General features: G+C 41.0%; 1 protein-coding gene across 1 annotated transcript in view; it reads right to left on the reverse strand.

Moving 5' to 3' along the window:
- Positions 1-15,580, reverse strand: part of CUBN (cubilin) — a 263,014-nt gene that overhangs the window by 138,021 nt on the left and 109,413 nt on the right. The gene's annotated exons all lie outside the window — the stretch shown is intronic.

Raw genomic sequence — 15,580 nt, forward strand, 5'->3', positions numbered from 1 at the left:
GAAGGAGGGGGAATGTGAGTCAGGGGACACCCCTTCATGGCACAGTAGCACCTCTATAGGACCAGTGTTTCAGAGAGGTTTTCTCTGTGTGTCTCTGAGAAAACTTTGTGTACCAGACTGCGCTGTGAGCAGCCTCAGGTATTAAATGAAGTATAAACATCAAAGGTTTGGGGAAATGATGTCTCTGAGTCATGGGGTCAGCTATGCTCCTTAAAACATCTACTGAGCCCTTCCCTGTGCTAAAGGTTGAAGGACCCTGATACAGATGACAGACTTTGGTGAACTAAAGAAGCTTCAGTTTCCTCATCTGTAAAATAAGGGGACTGGATGAGATTATCTAGCTGGTCCATTCTAGTTCTCAGACCTATGAAGATAGGGTTAAAAATATATATAACATATTACATATATATACATATATATATATCTCTTAGGATTTATCACAACTTACTTTTCTTATCAGATTGCTATATTAATCTGTGATTACCAAAAGGGCTGGTGGAATTTTTTTGAAGTTACTTCTAGGAGCTTACTGCTAATACTATTGCAGCCTCTGTCAATGTTATCACCTTTGTCAATACCTCTGCTCCTTCTAATCTGTTAATATGACGTACATAGCAGATACTGAATGGATGGATGATTGGATGAATGGATGGATGGATGGATGGATGGATGGATGAATAAATAGAGAAGGATCCTTGGTTGGAACCCTACTTTTTCTGGATGCCCATCCAGATCTTTCTTCCATCTTTTCTCTCTTTATGATATATTGGACAAAAGAGAAGTGAAGTGGTAGAAAGAGAGCAACAATTTGCAGAGAATATCAGGGATGTGAAGGTTAGTGTTTGGGTAGGAGTTTTATTGCATTGTCACTTTCTACCTTGTATTATAATTGTTATATATTATATAATTATTATTCATTTATATTATATATTAATTATATTATATATTAATGACGTTATATTAATTATATATAATGTGCTATAATTGGACATATCCTATTTTCCCATTAGACTATAAATTCCATAAGGACAGCAAGTATTTCTTATTTACCTTCATATCCCTACAGCATTTACTGTAATGCTATTCCACATTAGACACTCAGAATATATTTGTTGAATTGGACTGAATGAATGGATAAGTGAATAAGTGATTACTGGTAGATCTCCCAGACTGTTCTTATGATCTTGTCTAATTTAAGATCACTCTTTTCTTGCACTGTATTTTAACAAAGGCACATGTAATCTAGAGGAAAGTGAGTTCCTTGATTTTGGATGCTAGTTTCACAAACTTACTCATTTCAATAATATAAGTAAGAAACTCAACAGGATAAATGCAACTAAACCTCTAAAACCCTGGGTCAAAATTACAATTTTGAAATCATAATCCACTTGCCTATGTACAAAGTAAACTGCCACATATACTTCTTTTTGGAGGAAGGAATTACTTTACGTAAAAGTCCCTCAATATTTAGTTATAAGTATAACTAAGGTTAATTCTCTCCAGCACATATATGACAATGGGCCTCATTTTGATTCATACTGCAATACTCCTAAGAATGTGATGTCATTGATTTGGACATTCCCCACAATGACACAGATCACAATGCATCCTATATGGCTCTGGTCCATTTCCTCCCCTAAGTTCATCACAGGGCTGCACCCAGTTTTCTGGAGGCTTTCTTTGAGTTCTCTTGTACATAGCAGAAATGCCAGCAGAGAACATGATCTGCCCTTTGGTTATCCCTAACTCTATGTGACTAGCCTATTGACTTTTTCAATAATACATTTCTTTGATGACATCCAGATCTGCCATGGGGCAGCTGGGTAGTGCAGTGGATAAAGTGCTGGGCTCTTCTTTGTGAGTTCAAATCTGGCCTCAGACACTTAATAGCCATGTGACCCTGGGCAAGTCACTTAACCCTGTCTGCCTCAGTTTCCTCATCCAAAAAATCAGCTGGAGAAGGAAATGGCAAACCACTCCAGTATCTTTGCCAGGAAAACCCCAAATGGGGTTATGAAGAGTTAGACATGACTGAAACAACTGAGTAGATCTGCCAAATCTGAAGGAGAGAAGAAAGGGTAGGAACAGCTTTTGAAAAGGTTGTGAACCATTCTTTCAGTCTGTGCAAAGCTTCACAGGTTACTCCAAAGGTTGTTGTGAGGATCAAATGAAATATTTGTAAAGTGCTTAGCACAGTGTTTGGCACATAGGAGGCATTTAGTAAATGCTTATTCCCTTCCACCTTCCCCTAGATGGCTCCGTAATGCATTGGGTACCTGCCCTGTGGAGAACTTACCGTAGAACACATATGGACAAGAGGCAGAGACTAAAGAGTTGCAAGTTGTACCATTGGAGGGAGCATCAACACTGATGATATTACACATTTAAAGAATTATCATCATTTGTTAGTGTGTATGCTTTACCCAGAACTGTGAGCATAAATTTTTTCATATGGAAAAAAAACACCTAGGGGAGGGGTGGTGACCAGGCACAATCGTGCCAGGAGAGAAGGTGGACCAGCTCTTCCCCTACCCCAAGGCCCAATGGGAAAGGAAGGTGAGCCCAGGAGAGGGTTACCACAATGCTAAAACCCTGGGCCAGTTGGGGAATAAAGGGTAAAGCACAGGCATGTGCTTTGGTGGCAGAGGAAGCTCAGGCTTCCAGAGTAGAAGCACACACTACCCTATATTTATTCCCAGAGACAAAGTCCCACTCACCCCATGCTAGCTAAAGCTCTGCCTTTACAGGGATCAAAGGCCAAGTGTTTCTGGGTCTGGTGAAACATTCTTTTACATACGTGATTTAAAAGGAAAAAGTCAGAACAGAAGAATGGAAAACTGGGGTTTTTCCACATGGCTCAGAGAATCAGTTTCTAGTTAGAAACACCAAAGAATTGTTTTTTGTTTTGTTTTTAAGAAGAAAGCACAAAAGAGATAGCTGCCAGTCCCCAGGAGACTCAGCTCTGTAGACTCTGAAAACGAAAGGAATCCAGTGAAATGGGAATTTTACTTCGGTCACTCTGAATCTGGCCTGCAGGAAATCAGTGGCTCCATATCTGGAGTAAGTACAGGGAGGGAAGCTCCCTTTGTGAAGGAACATAGGATCTGAGATAGCATCATGGGAAGAAGGGAGAAATGCTACAAGGTATTACAACAAACATGAACCTTGGGTGAAGTGATTTATCTGATCAAAGGCAAATGGCTAAAATGGCACCCCACCAAAAACAGCTCGGCAGGGCTTTGGAGAGGCACACAGTGAAACCTCTGCACCTGGGCTTATCCGTGCCCATTCTTTCTGGGGTGTCTGTGTCAAGCTCTGGGACCTCCAATGCTGTGGAAGTCAGTGGGCTCCCTCTCTTTGGAGAGCAGTGGGTGGAGCTGAAGGCAAAAGTCTAACAATCTAGCTCCTCCACATCCTTCCAAAAGAAGCCAATGGCCTCTGACCCTTCGACCTGTTAGTGAAGTTGGCTCTCCATGGCAACTCCATCAAAATACCTTACACAATGGGAGAGTGGCTTTTCTGACTGGCAGCCAGAGCCTCTCCCATCAGAGGTGCCAGCTTTCACAGCTTATCTCATACTTTCTGCCCTCTTCTCTTTGCCTTTCCTTAGAGTGGCACAACTGTATGGTATGGCACTGTATGCAAGCCAACACTGTGCTGCAGAGGCAGTGGGGGTACGGAGATTGGGGGCAAGGGGCAGGGTTCACAGAACAGCACCCTGCTGGTTGGCTCTTGGTTTCCATGATTCCAGGGAAGGGACTAGAAAAGGCTTTCCCTCTCATTAAGCCTAGGGATGTCAGATGTGAGTCTGTGGCTGCAAACTAATAATAATAATAATTTTTACTATCTACTGTTTATATGTCTTAAGGCTACTCAAATGGGTGACTGATGACTTAAACAGACCCCTTTCTAGAGAGCAAAATGCTTGTGATAAACCTGCCAGCATTGCAGGCATGACAGAGAGAGAGAGAGAGAGAGAGAGAGAGAGAAGAATGCAAGTGAGAAGCCTTGCATTCATTTATCTATTCTTTTGAGCTGATATTCATGAATTAAACATTTTCCACTCCGTCATCTCCATGAGGCCTCTGGTAAGAGAAGTTCAGGGGCTTGTAATATGAGAGAATGAAGGGGCCAAGGAAAGGGGGACCTTGGCAGCCTTCCCAACATTTCCTTGTGCTAGAAAAGATGACATAGTTTAAAGTACTTGTATATTTTAAAGTGTGATATAAGATGAAAATGTATTTTGATGTGTGTATATGAATGTGTTTGTTTATATATAGAAAAAGAAAGAGACAAAAACAGAGAGAGGGAGGAAGGGAGGAGGGAGAGTAAGAGAAGAGAGAGAGGTCAGGAGAAGGGGTGAGAGGGAAGAGACAGTAAGGGAGGGAGGGAGAGAGACAGAGAGAGACACAGACAGAGAGGAAGGGAGGGAGAGAGGTAATTTTCTCCAGGAGGGTGATATTTTTAAGAATCTAAAGGATAATCATAGTGTCAGTATGCTTACACCTTAGGCATGCTTCTTGTAAGGACTGTTGAAATATACAGGATTGCTGATATATAATTAAAAAATAAATCAGTGAATGTTACAGTTGGCAGAGATCTTAAGTACAGTGGGAAAAAAGACAACATTTGGAGGCGAAATACCTGAGTTCAAATCCTAAGGTCTTAGATTTAGAGCTGAAGGAACCTTGGCAGCCACTGAGTACAACACCCTCATTTTATAGCTGAAAAAATAGCCCAGCAAGGTTGAGTGGCTTCCCAGGCTCACCCAGTTCATAACTGGAAAAGCTGGGATTAGAACCCGGATCTTCCTGACTCCCGTCTTGTGCCCTCTCCACTGCACATGCCACCTCTCTCAGTCCCGGCTGTAGCACTGATTCGCCGTTTGACCTTGGACAGAGGCTTGCGGTGAGGATCGAAAGACGTAATGCATGTAATATACAATGTAACCTTCAAGTGTTCATTGTCATTAACTAGTCCAGCTGTCTCACTTTGCCAGCTAGGGGAACAGCGGCACAGAGCTAGTGAGGGGCTTTTGCCCAGTAAAACAAGACAGTCAGTGGCAGAATTAAGACTTTAGCACCCAAAAGAGTACTAGGCTGTCTTGGCTGAGAGTGAGCTCCCTGTCACTGAGGATCTTCAGGTTGATTCTGGTTGATTCTGGCTGTGAGCATATTGCAGAAAAAAAGGATACATCGGGTAGAGATTGAGTTAGATGAACCTTGAGGTTCCTTCTAAATCTAAGCCTATTATTCTTGTTTAAAAATTAGTAAAGAGTCACAAGAGAAAGGGAACCAACCTAAAACCTATACTTTCAGCAAAGGCAACATTGCATAGAAGGAGCTGAATTCATACATTTACTGTATGATCTTGGGCAAGTCATTTTTTATCTTCTCTGAGTCCATTTGTAAAATGGGCATAATAATAGCACTTAACTCAAAAAGCTGTAATGTGTACCAAATAAGATTACTACTGCTGGGGCAGCTAGGTGGCGCAGTGAACAGAGATCAGGCCTTGGAGTCAGGAGGACCTGAGTTCAAATCCAGCCTCAGACATTTAACACTAGCTGTGTGACCCTGGGCAAGTCACTTAACCCCGACTGCCTCACCAAAAAAAAAAAGATTACTACTGCTGCTGCTGGTGCTACTACCACCATCATACTACTACTGTTGCTGCTGCTACTATTACCACCACTATTACTACTACTACTATTAATGATGATGATGGCGAGAAAGAGAGGGTGGGGGAGAGAGACAGAGACAGAGAGACACAGAAAGAAAGAGAGAGATCATAAGATTTGCAAAGATTTGCAAATTCATCTCATTGATTCCTCACAAAAATTCTGCAAGGTAGGTGCAATGACTATCTCCATTTTACAGATGAGGAAATTGATGGTCACACAGCTAGTAAGTATCTGAGGAAGGATTTGAACTCAGGTGATCCTGACTCTCGATCCAGCCCTCCATCTACTTCACAACCTAGCTACCTCTAAAAGAGCAGTGGTTCTTTATCTCTCTTTGTGTTACGGACCTCTTTGGTCGTCTGGTGAAGAATACGAAGACCTTTTTTCAGAACGATGTTTTTCAAATAATTGAAGGAAATGCTATTTCAGTTAAAGGTCTGTTGAAAACAAAGACTTAATTGTTTTTCCTTTCCAAGTTCATAGACCCCTTGAAACCTATCCAAAGGCCCCTTGGGGATCTGTGGGACACAGGTTAAGAACCCCTGATTCAGAGCTAGCAAGGATTTAGGTCAGCCCCCTCATCTTAGGAAAGTGACACCCAGAAAGATTATCTGACTCTCTGTAGATCACATGGGTAGCAAGCAGCAATTCTATTGCTTTTTTCCAAAGTACCGTATTGCCTCTCTCTTCTGATTTCCACCTTGTAATTCTCTACAGATAAATAAAATTATATACCTTAGCTTTAGAGATAAGATCTCTGTGTAGGCAAAATAGGGATCTATGTGAATATGATTACATTTTCATTTTTTTTTAAATTGGTGTTCTAGCTTCATTCCAAATTTCCTGAAAATTAAGAGAATCACCAAATTTTCACAAAAAATGAAAAAAATCCAAACAGAGATTATATCAAATTTTTATATGGATTCCATTACTAGACCTGTATTTGAAACCTCTTTAGTTTGGCAGAACCTGCAAAAACTTGAAATTTTTTGGAATACCATTGGAGAACTCAGGATTACCTCCATATCTCTGAGAATGATCAGAGCAGAACTTCTGATAACAACATCAACCCCAATACCTGGAATGTGTATAGCACTTTAAGGTGTGTAAAGTGCTTTACATATCTCATTTTATCTTCACAGCTAGCCTGGGAAGTAGATTCTATTATTATCCCACATTACAGAATTACATTTTAAAATCATGTAGTCCACGGGGATCTTTACATACAGATTAGTGAACCCCATTTCTATTGGACTTTGACATCCCTGGGCTGGATACCTGCCAATGCATGGCTCTAGATTCTATGACAATAAATTAGATGGACATATTTCCTTTTTTAAAAAGACATTGATTGAAATAAATTAGATGAGGGGCAGCTAGGTGGCGCAGTGAACAGAGCTCTGGCCTTGGAGTCAGGAGGACCTGAGTTCAAATCCAGCCTCAGATACTTAACATTTAACTAGCTGTGTGACCCTAGGCAAGTCACTTAATCCTGATTGCCTCACCAAAAAAAAAAAAAAAAAAAAAGAAATAAATTAGATGACCCCTTTCGGCTTCCTCTTTCAGATTTTAACTATCACCTGATATCTAACCTAAATTTGCTCTAATTCACTTGTGTTCCTTCTCATCCTAGCCTGTTCATAATTTTTGTAACATATTAAAAGCTTGGTGGTGGTATTTCACTACTGCAAAGACTTATAAGCACTACTAATTATAAGTGGATGATGTCTTCTACCTCAGTTAATGCACATGATATTTTAAGTTTATGACAATTATTATGTGAAACCTTAACTCTTCTCCTTTTAGAAAGAAATAGCATTGCTAGATGAACCTCGGGAGGTGCTGGGAACATAGAGATTAAATAACTGAAGGTTTCTAGTATTAGTTTCCCTTATTATAGGACCTGCCTCCCAACCCTGCTGTGAGAATCAAATGAGATAATAATTGTGAAGTGCTTAGCCCAGTGCCTGGCACATGGGAAATGCCACATCAATGTTGTCATTGTTATTGTTGTTGTTGTTATACACACGAAATGAACCCTAGGCCAAGAGATAATCATTGGTATAGTTTTAATTTTTCACAGCCCAATTTAGAGATGGGAACTGTTGTACCTCTTCAAGATTATGTCATTATACTATTGTAAATGGTGTGTATGTGGTTTCATCAGTGCAGGAACTCCTAGAGTGGGAACTCCATTCATTGATGCAGATAGCAGTCTGTTTATAACTTAAAGTCTTAAAGAGTTAGTTGATTAAGGTTCAGATGGACTAAGTGACTTGCCCATGGTCAAACAGTGAAAGAGTTGGAATTGGAATTCAGGGCTTTCTAACTCCAAGTACAGCACTCTATCTACCATGGCACACTGTTTCAAGGACAGTGAAATTTTTAAAAATTCATCTTAATTGTGCTAAAATATATATGCTATATATTTTATGTCACAAAAACATGGTTAATATTAATGCTTGTTACTTTTTAGTAGACAGATTTAGAAGCCATATGGCTCAGTTTTAGGATATCAGAGAATTTTACTGAGAAACTCAAAAAAGTTGAGATTTCCCAATAGGTTTTTCAAGGTGCACTGGAGAAATCATATGCTTATGTTCCAGCTATTTTTATTAAAATCCCATTGGCATTAATGCAGGACATAGCCCTGCTGCCCATTGCTTCTCCTTTTTCCCTTCCCCAAAGACCTCAGCAAGATTAAATGACTCACAGTCACTTTACAGAGAGGGTGGTACAAACTTCCTTAAGGCCTCAAAGCACATGGCTAAGAGCTTCCTCAGTCACATTTTATTTTAATCACATTTCTGACAACTGGCAACTACTCCTGATCTCCTTTTTCTAGGTCTCGGATTGTATGAAAAGCCCTTGCACTAGGCCCTTCACAGAATATCAGCTTTCTTTCATTCGTATTTACTGTGTTTCAGTTTGCAGAGGGGGAAATATAAACAACTTAGCATCGAGGTTAAAATTAGTATAGACCAGAGCAGGGGAGAAAGTCCATTCACCCGAAGCCTAGTTACACCATCTCCTGATTTCCACCCTCTTATTTGCTCTAGACAAGGGGAACTCTGTCCACCTTAGAACTGAGCTTTGCATGCAGGAGAACGAGGCCTGCAGAACATAGATCCTGATCACATTTTCAAAAATGGTTATTTTCCTGCTCAGCCTCTTGTAGACTTTTAGGTAAAAAAAAAAAAAAAAGGAAGGGAATTTCACATTATTCATGAACTGATAAAAATCACGTTGAATTTCATATTTAAAAAATACTTAATAGTGATACATGGTTAATCTAGGGCCTTGTAGTTAACAACCTTGGGCAAGTTAAAAGGTCAGAGTCAGGAGGGACCTCAGAGGCCCCTGGTCTAATTTCCTCACTCCACAGATGAGTAAACGGAGGCCCAGGGAATGTTTGTGCAAGGTCACATAGGTAGTAAGTGTCTGAAGAAGATTTTGAATCTAGGTTCCCTGACTCCAGTCAGGACTTTTTCCCTCAAAAACTCAGTTTCTCCATCTGTAAAATGAAAGGAGATGACCAAGAGAGCTTAAGGCAGGGGTCCATAACCTGGGGCAGAACTGGTTTTCTTTGTAATCCAATGTATTGTATTTTTTGCATTGAAAAACATTATTCTGAAAGGGTTCATAGGATTCAGAGGATGTCCAAAGAGCTCCATAACACCAAAGTGAAGAACCCTTAATCCAAGGTCCCTTCCAGCTCTAGATTCTATTATTAGGAGATGACCTGCCATCTTTATACTCTTTCCTGTTGGGAGCCTGTAGGAAAACTCCTTACCACCTCATTATACTATGATTCCAAGCTATAAGCCCTTTTACAATATCTCATTAATCTCACAAAACCCAGGGGGAAAAATAGTTGACAAATTTCATTCCTTTTGCTTTAAGAGGGAGAAACAGAGGCACTAAGAAGATGATTTGGCTATTGTAGAAAAGATAATGTATTTGTATTCTCCTGTCCCCTATGCTAGGACATTATTCCTTATATTATTTAGTTGGATTTCAGGCAAATCTGTATACCGGACTCCTATAGATTTCAAATTGCATAATGCCTTCACAAATTCCATTCAACTGAGCACATATGAGATTCCCAGTGTGGTTGCTTCAATGGAATGTGCCACAGACAGCATAATCTCTCAAATCAACAAATAAACCTCGGGTGTCCAACCAGGGATCTTAACCTCAATTCTACCCCAGGCTCAGTGAGAGAGAGCTCTCCTGGTCCTCCCTTTACTGGTTTCCTGGTCTTAAGCCCACCTTCCCTCTAATCTATGATGGCTCTTTCGTGGCTAGCTAACAGCTACCAGCATCCGCTCTCAGGGCTAGTCCTGGCTATGACTTCTATCATATCTAGCTCCATGGCCATGCATGCTGCCTGAACCAAGGTTGCTTTAAAATTTATGGAATTGAAGGAGGAAGGGAGTTGAGAATGTGCAGAGGATGAAAGATATTTGCAAGAGCTTTGGATTCAACAGGCATTTAATTCAATAAACATTTATTAAGGGCCTCCTATAGGCAAAGCAAATAATGAATACTGGAGTGCAAAGTTATAGAAAATGAATACCCCCTGAATAATGAGCAATTTATACGTGTCACTGCAGCTGCTATTGCACTCTATGTTCTGGCTAAACAATAAAGAAAGATAAAATAAACAGCTGCTTCTGGATTCAGGAGAACAGTGGTCATTGGTAGGGGAATCCTCTCAGGAAATTATCCAGCCTGTCAAAGTCATAAATCTAAACGAGGAAGGTCGGAAGGTAGTCCATTACTCATTATAGCAGCTTTTGCCAGATTGGGGAGAACAGCCACTTTCTTAGGTCTTCATGTTTTCCTCCAACACTTGACCATTTTGAAATGAAATCTCTCCATTAAATTCACAGTCACACACTTGACTGTGAATCTGCATTTACTCCTTTTCTTTCTCCATTCTCCATATCCTAACCCAGGCCTTAAAAGTCACTGGCTATTGCAAAGGACCTTGAGCTTCCTCTGCCTCTCCTCCTCACCTGCACTCAGGGCCAGATAATTCGTACCAGCAGCAGGCAATGCAGCTATCTGGAGGAAAGAAAAAACAATATAAAACTCTTCCCCCTTCCCTACAGCGCAAGTAAAAGATGTGGCTTCCTTCCTCTACGAGTGGCCTTCAAAGCCTGAAAAAATCAACACTGTTAACAGCAAGACCTCAGCATCTGTGGAAGGGTTTCCATTTTTGCCAGTGTCTGCTTTATCCAAATGAAGCCTCATCAAAGAACAGAGGTGAGATATGCACTATAGTCCAGGTCTGGCCCATTCTGTCTCTGTTCTCTCCTATCTGACACAAGGCAAACATTCCATTGTGCTGAGCAAAGAGGATGCTGTGGTCCTCCTGGGACCTCTGCTCCTCTGCCTGCTTCTTCAATCATCTTTCCACATTGAGCTGAATGAATTTGGAAAGTAAGAGAAGGTCTGTAATTAAACAATGAAGCTGGCAGCTAAGTCACTTTCACGCTTGGGCTCTGTGGAAGGAAAAATACTGGCTCCTATTTCTATGTGTGGATATGATGGATAATCCCCAACAAGTGGGTCTCCTTGAGTCTAAAGGGCTTAAAATTATGGCATTAAAGATAATGTGAGATTATTTGCATCCAGCATGGGAAAGCAGCACGTCAACCATGTCACAAAATCGTTTTAAATCAGCAGAAACAAAGCTTTCTGATGCATTCCCTTTGATGCATCATCAGATTAATAACATTCAGGAAATGCACTTTCCTTATTTTAGTTTGTGAGATATTGTGAACAAGGTATTTGTGTCAATGGAAGCTCTTCCAGAGTAAGAACTGGTTTGTTTTTATCTTTATATGTCCTACATCTAGAGAAGGGGATTTCTGAGCCTAGGCAAATCTCCAAAAGCGCTTCTCCAAGAAAATGGAGGGAGTTCCCACACCTAATGAACCACAGGTCTCTGCAGTGTCATCATATTCCTGGTCCCAAGCACAGCACCTAATAACCACTTGTGGAACCAGACTGCACTTGATTCAGCAAGCTCTCAGGGGGGCTGAAAAGACAAAGGCCGAATGAGCAAGAATCGCAATAACTACACCATCCCATTTCTCACACCCTGACCCTTTCTTAAGAATAGAGCCATAGGAAACATAACCAAAGATGCTATGAGTGGAGAGGTAGTTCTACAAGCGGTCTTTGTTTCAGGTTTTTTATCTCTGCAAATTTCCTTCATGTGTTCAATGATCCTTTTACTTCCACAAGGCAAAAGGCAATTTAAGAAAGACTGCTGAGGTTCAGGTGACTCAAATTACGAACTTGACAAAGCCATCTATTTCAAATAACAGAATTTGGGAGCTGGAAGGAGTCTTTTTTGTTTGTTTGTTTGTTTTTTGCTTTTGGAGGCAATGGGGGTTAAGTGACTTGCCCAGCACCACACAGTTAGTAAGTATCTGAGGCTGAATTTGAACTCAGGTCCTCCTGACTCTAGGACCGGTGCCTAGCTCTGCACCACCTAGCTGCCCCTGAGCTAGAAGGATTCTTAAGAGATCATCTAATCTGTTCCTCATTTTATAGATGAGGAAACCTAGAACCAAGAAGATTCCGTGACATGCCCCAGGTCTCTCTTCCTAGTTTTTGGCAGGGGTGAGACTAGAGACTAGGTTTCTTGATTGGCAGCCAGTACTCTTCCATGTGACATCTAAAATTATGGAATTTTTTTCTGATATGCAAAGAAGACTGCAATAACTAACAGTAGTGGTGGTAGTAGTAGTAGTTAGTAGTAGTAGTAGTAGTAGTAATAGTAATGGTAGTAGTGGAAGTAGTGGTAATAGTTGTGGTAGTAGTAGCAGTCAGTAGTAGTAATAGTAGTAGTAGTAGTGGTAGTGGTAATAATAGTAATAGTAGTAGTAGTAGTAACAGTAGTACTAACAGTAGTAGTAGTAAATATAAGCTGACATTTATATAGGGCTTTAAGGATTTACAAAGTGTTGTAAATATATCATCTTACTGGAGCCTCACAACCAGCTAGGTAGTATAGTGGACAGAGTCCTGAACCTGATATAAAGAAAACCTGAGTTCTAATCCTGCCTGAAAGCTACTAGCTGTGTAACTCTATGCAAGTCACTTAGCTTCTCTCAGCCTCAGTTCCTTATTTGTAAAATGGGGATAATAATCATGCCTCCCACACAGGATTGTGGTGATAATAATCACTATGATATGATGATAATGATCTTTTAAGGTTTGCAACAACATGGTTTACATGTGTTACCTCATTTGAGATCCACAACAACCTTGTGAGGTAGGTGCTATTATTTATTATGCCCATTTTACAAATAAGGAAACTGAGGCTGAGAGAGGTTAAGTGACTTGGCTAAGGTCACACAGCTACTAAATGTTAGAGACAGGGTTTGAACTTAGTTCTTCCTGACTCCAACCAACACTCTATCCACTGTGTTACCTGGCTGCCCAAATGAGATAGTTGCCTTAAAGTAGTAAATCTATAGTAACAGTTATTATTTTTTTTGTAAAAATAAATATTATGGTATAGTAGGTAGAGAACTAGACTTGGAATCAGGAAGACCTGAGTTATAATCCTGCTTCAAATACTTCCTAGCTATTTAACTTTGGGCAAGTCACTTAACCTCTGCCTCAGTTTCCCCATTTGTAAGATGAGCATAACAATAGCACCTACCTCAGTGGCTTGTCATGAGGACCAAATGAGATCCCATATGTAAAGAACTTTGCATATCTTAAAGCCCTATCAACATACCAGCTTTTATTATCATTACTGATATTATCATTAATAATCCTGAGAACTAGTACTAAGGTATTTTTTTCTATTTTATAGATGAGAAAACTGAGGCTTAGAAATTTTAAGTGATATGATAGATACTATTTCAGGATTCAGGCTTGAAAGTCACTCAGTTTCCTGGCTTTTACACTGACTGATTGTGGATCCTGGAGTCACAACTTTCTGTGACTCAGTTTACCTGTCTATCAAATTTGGACTATAATCCTTGTCACTAACTGCCCTCGGGTAAAGAAAGAACACCAGTGTCAAGCCACTTGTCGATGATCTTATGTTTTCATTCCCAACTATCCAAGCTGGCTTAGAACTTAATTTTTTTTTTTATTTCTGACATTCAGAACTTATTTGCTATTAATAATGAACAGCTCAAATGAGCTACATTAAAAAAAAATTGGCAGTTTCACTGGTGTTTGACTATGACGGATCTTACTAAAGAATCTCACATCGACTGTCTAGGCAACAGGACCAAACAAGTCGCTTGAAGGTCCCCAAAATGAATGATTGACTTCATCTACAGCCGATTGTATAAATATTGTGAAAATTATTGGACTTTATTTGGTTTTTCACATCCAGAAGCCTAAGCTCGGGCCTTTTTCCGTCACCCATCTGGCTCTGTAGAAATGAGGAGCGTCTCAATGTCTAGCTTTCTCCCTCTCTAGACAGCCAGAGAATAAACCAGCTACGATTTGAAGCCAGGATCCCAACTGAGCCAGGAGAGTCAACACAAAGGCTGTCCTGGGGTCTGTTCTTAAGCTTTATATATGAAGAAAAAACTCAACACATGAACACAGGGACCTATAATGCAGAACTCAGAAAGATCCTGGCTGGGTACCCTCTCCAGATCCACCCACCTCTAGGCCAACCCTCTGCTAAATCACGAAGTGGGATAAGTTGGTCTTTGGCGTGTTCCATTCTGCCCAGTCAGACCAGTCAGTCAATTAGTATTTAAGCACCTGCTATGTGCCAGGCACCATGCTAAGCAGTGGGGATACAAAGAAAGGTAAAAGACAGTCTGCCCTTGAGGAGCTCACAGTCTAAAGGGGTAGACAACACGCAAACCGTGTATGGGCAAGGATAAACAGGAAATAATCCCCAGCAGCAAGGCACCAGAGCTAAGAGGGGTCAGGAAAGACTTCCTGTAGAAGGTGGCATTTTATCTGGGACTTGAGGGAAAACTGGGAGGCAGAGAAGAGGAGGAAGAAGGTTTCAGGCATCAGGACAGTCAGTGAAAATACCTGGAGCCAAGTGTGAAATGTCTAGTTCAAGGAACAGAAGGGTGGCCAGTGTCGCTGGATTGACAAGTATGTGGGGTGAGTAAGGTTTGTAAGAAGACGGACAGCTGGTGGCTGGGACACGTTATGAAGGGCTTTGGATGCCAAAGAGATTTTAAATGTCATCCTGAAAGTCACACAGAGCCCCTGGCATTTACTAAGTAAAGGGGTGACGTGATGGTCCCCGCGCTTGAGGAAAATCACTTTGGCAGCTGAATGGAGGGCAGTCTGCAGGGGAGAGCCTTGTGGCAGGCAGCCCCATGAGCAGGCTAGTGCACTAATCCAGCAGGTAGGTGAGAGGGCCTGCAACAGACTGGGGGTAGTATCAGGGAAGAGAAAGGGGCGTGTTTGAGAGTTATGGTAAAGGTGAAATCGACAGATTGGATACGGAGTGGGGATGGAGGTGAAAGATAATATGAGTCGAGGATGACGCCTAGGCTGTGAGCCTGAGGAGCTAGGAAGATGGTGGCGCCCTTGACAATAATAGGGAAGTTTGGACGGGGGAAAGGTTTGAGGAGGGGAAGATAACGAGCTCAATTTGGGGCACGTTGAGTTTAAGATGTCTACAGGGACACCCAGTTTAAGATGTCTAACAGGTATAAAGACATAGGTTTCTTTCCAGCCTTGTTCTTCATCAAGTGACAAGTTTCTTTGTGGTAATATAAGCAGAATAGATGTTCTCCACTCCTTCCTCTGATTGGTCCCAATGAATCATAGAATCTGAGCCCCGAAAGGGACATCTGTGGCTAACCTTTGTGTGATCAAGAATCCCCACTATAACACTTCTAACAAGTCTTAATTTGAAGATTTCCCTTATCTCCA

This window comes from Vombatus ursinus, unplaced genomic scaffold, assembly GCF_900497805.2.
Source record: "Vombatus ursinus unplaced genomic scaffold, bare-nosed wombat genome assembly UNPS02005459.1, whole genome shotgun sequence".
Taxonomy (NCBI): Eukaryota; Metazoa; Chordata; class Mammalia; order Diprotodontia; family Vombatidae; genus Vombatus; species Vombatus ursinus.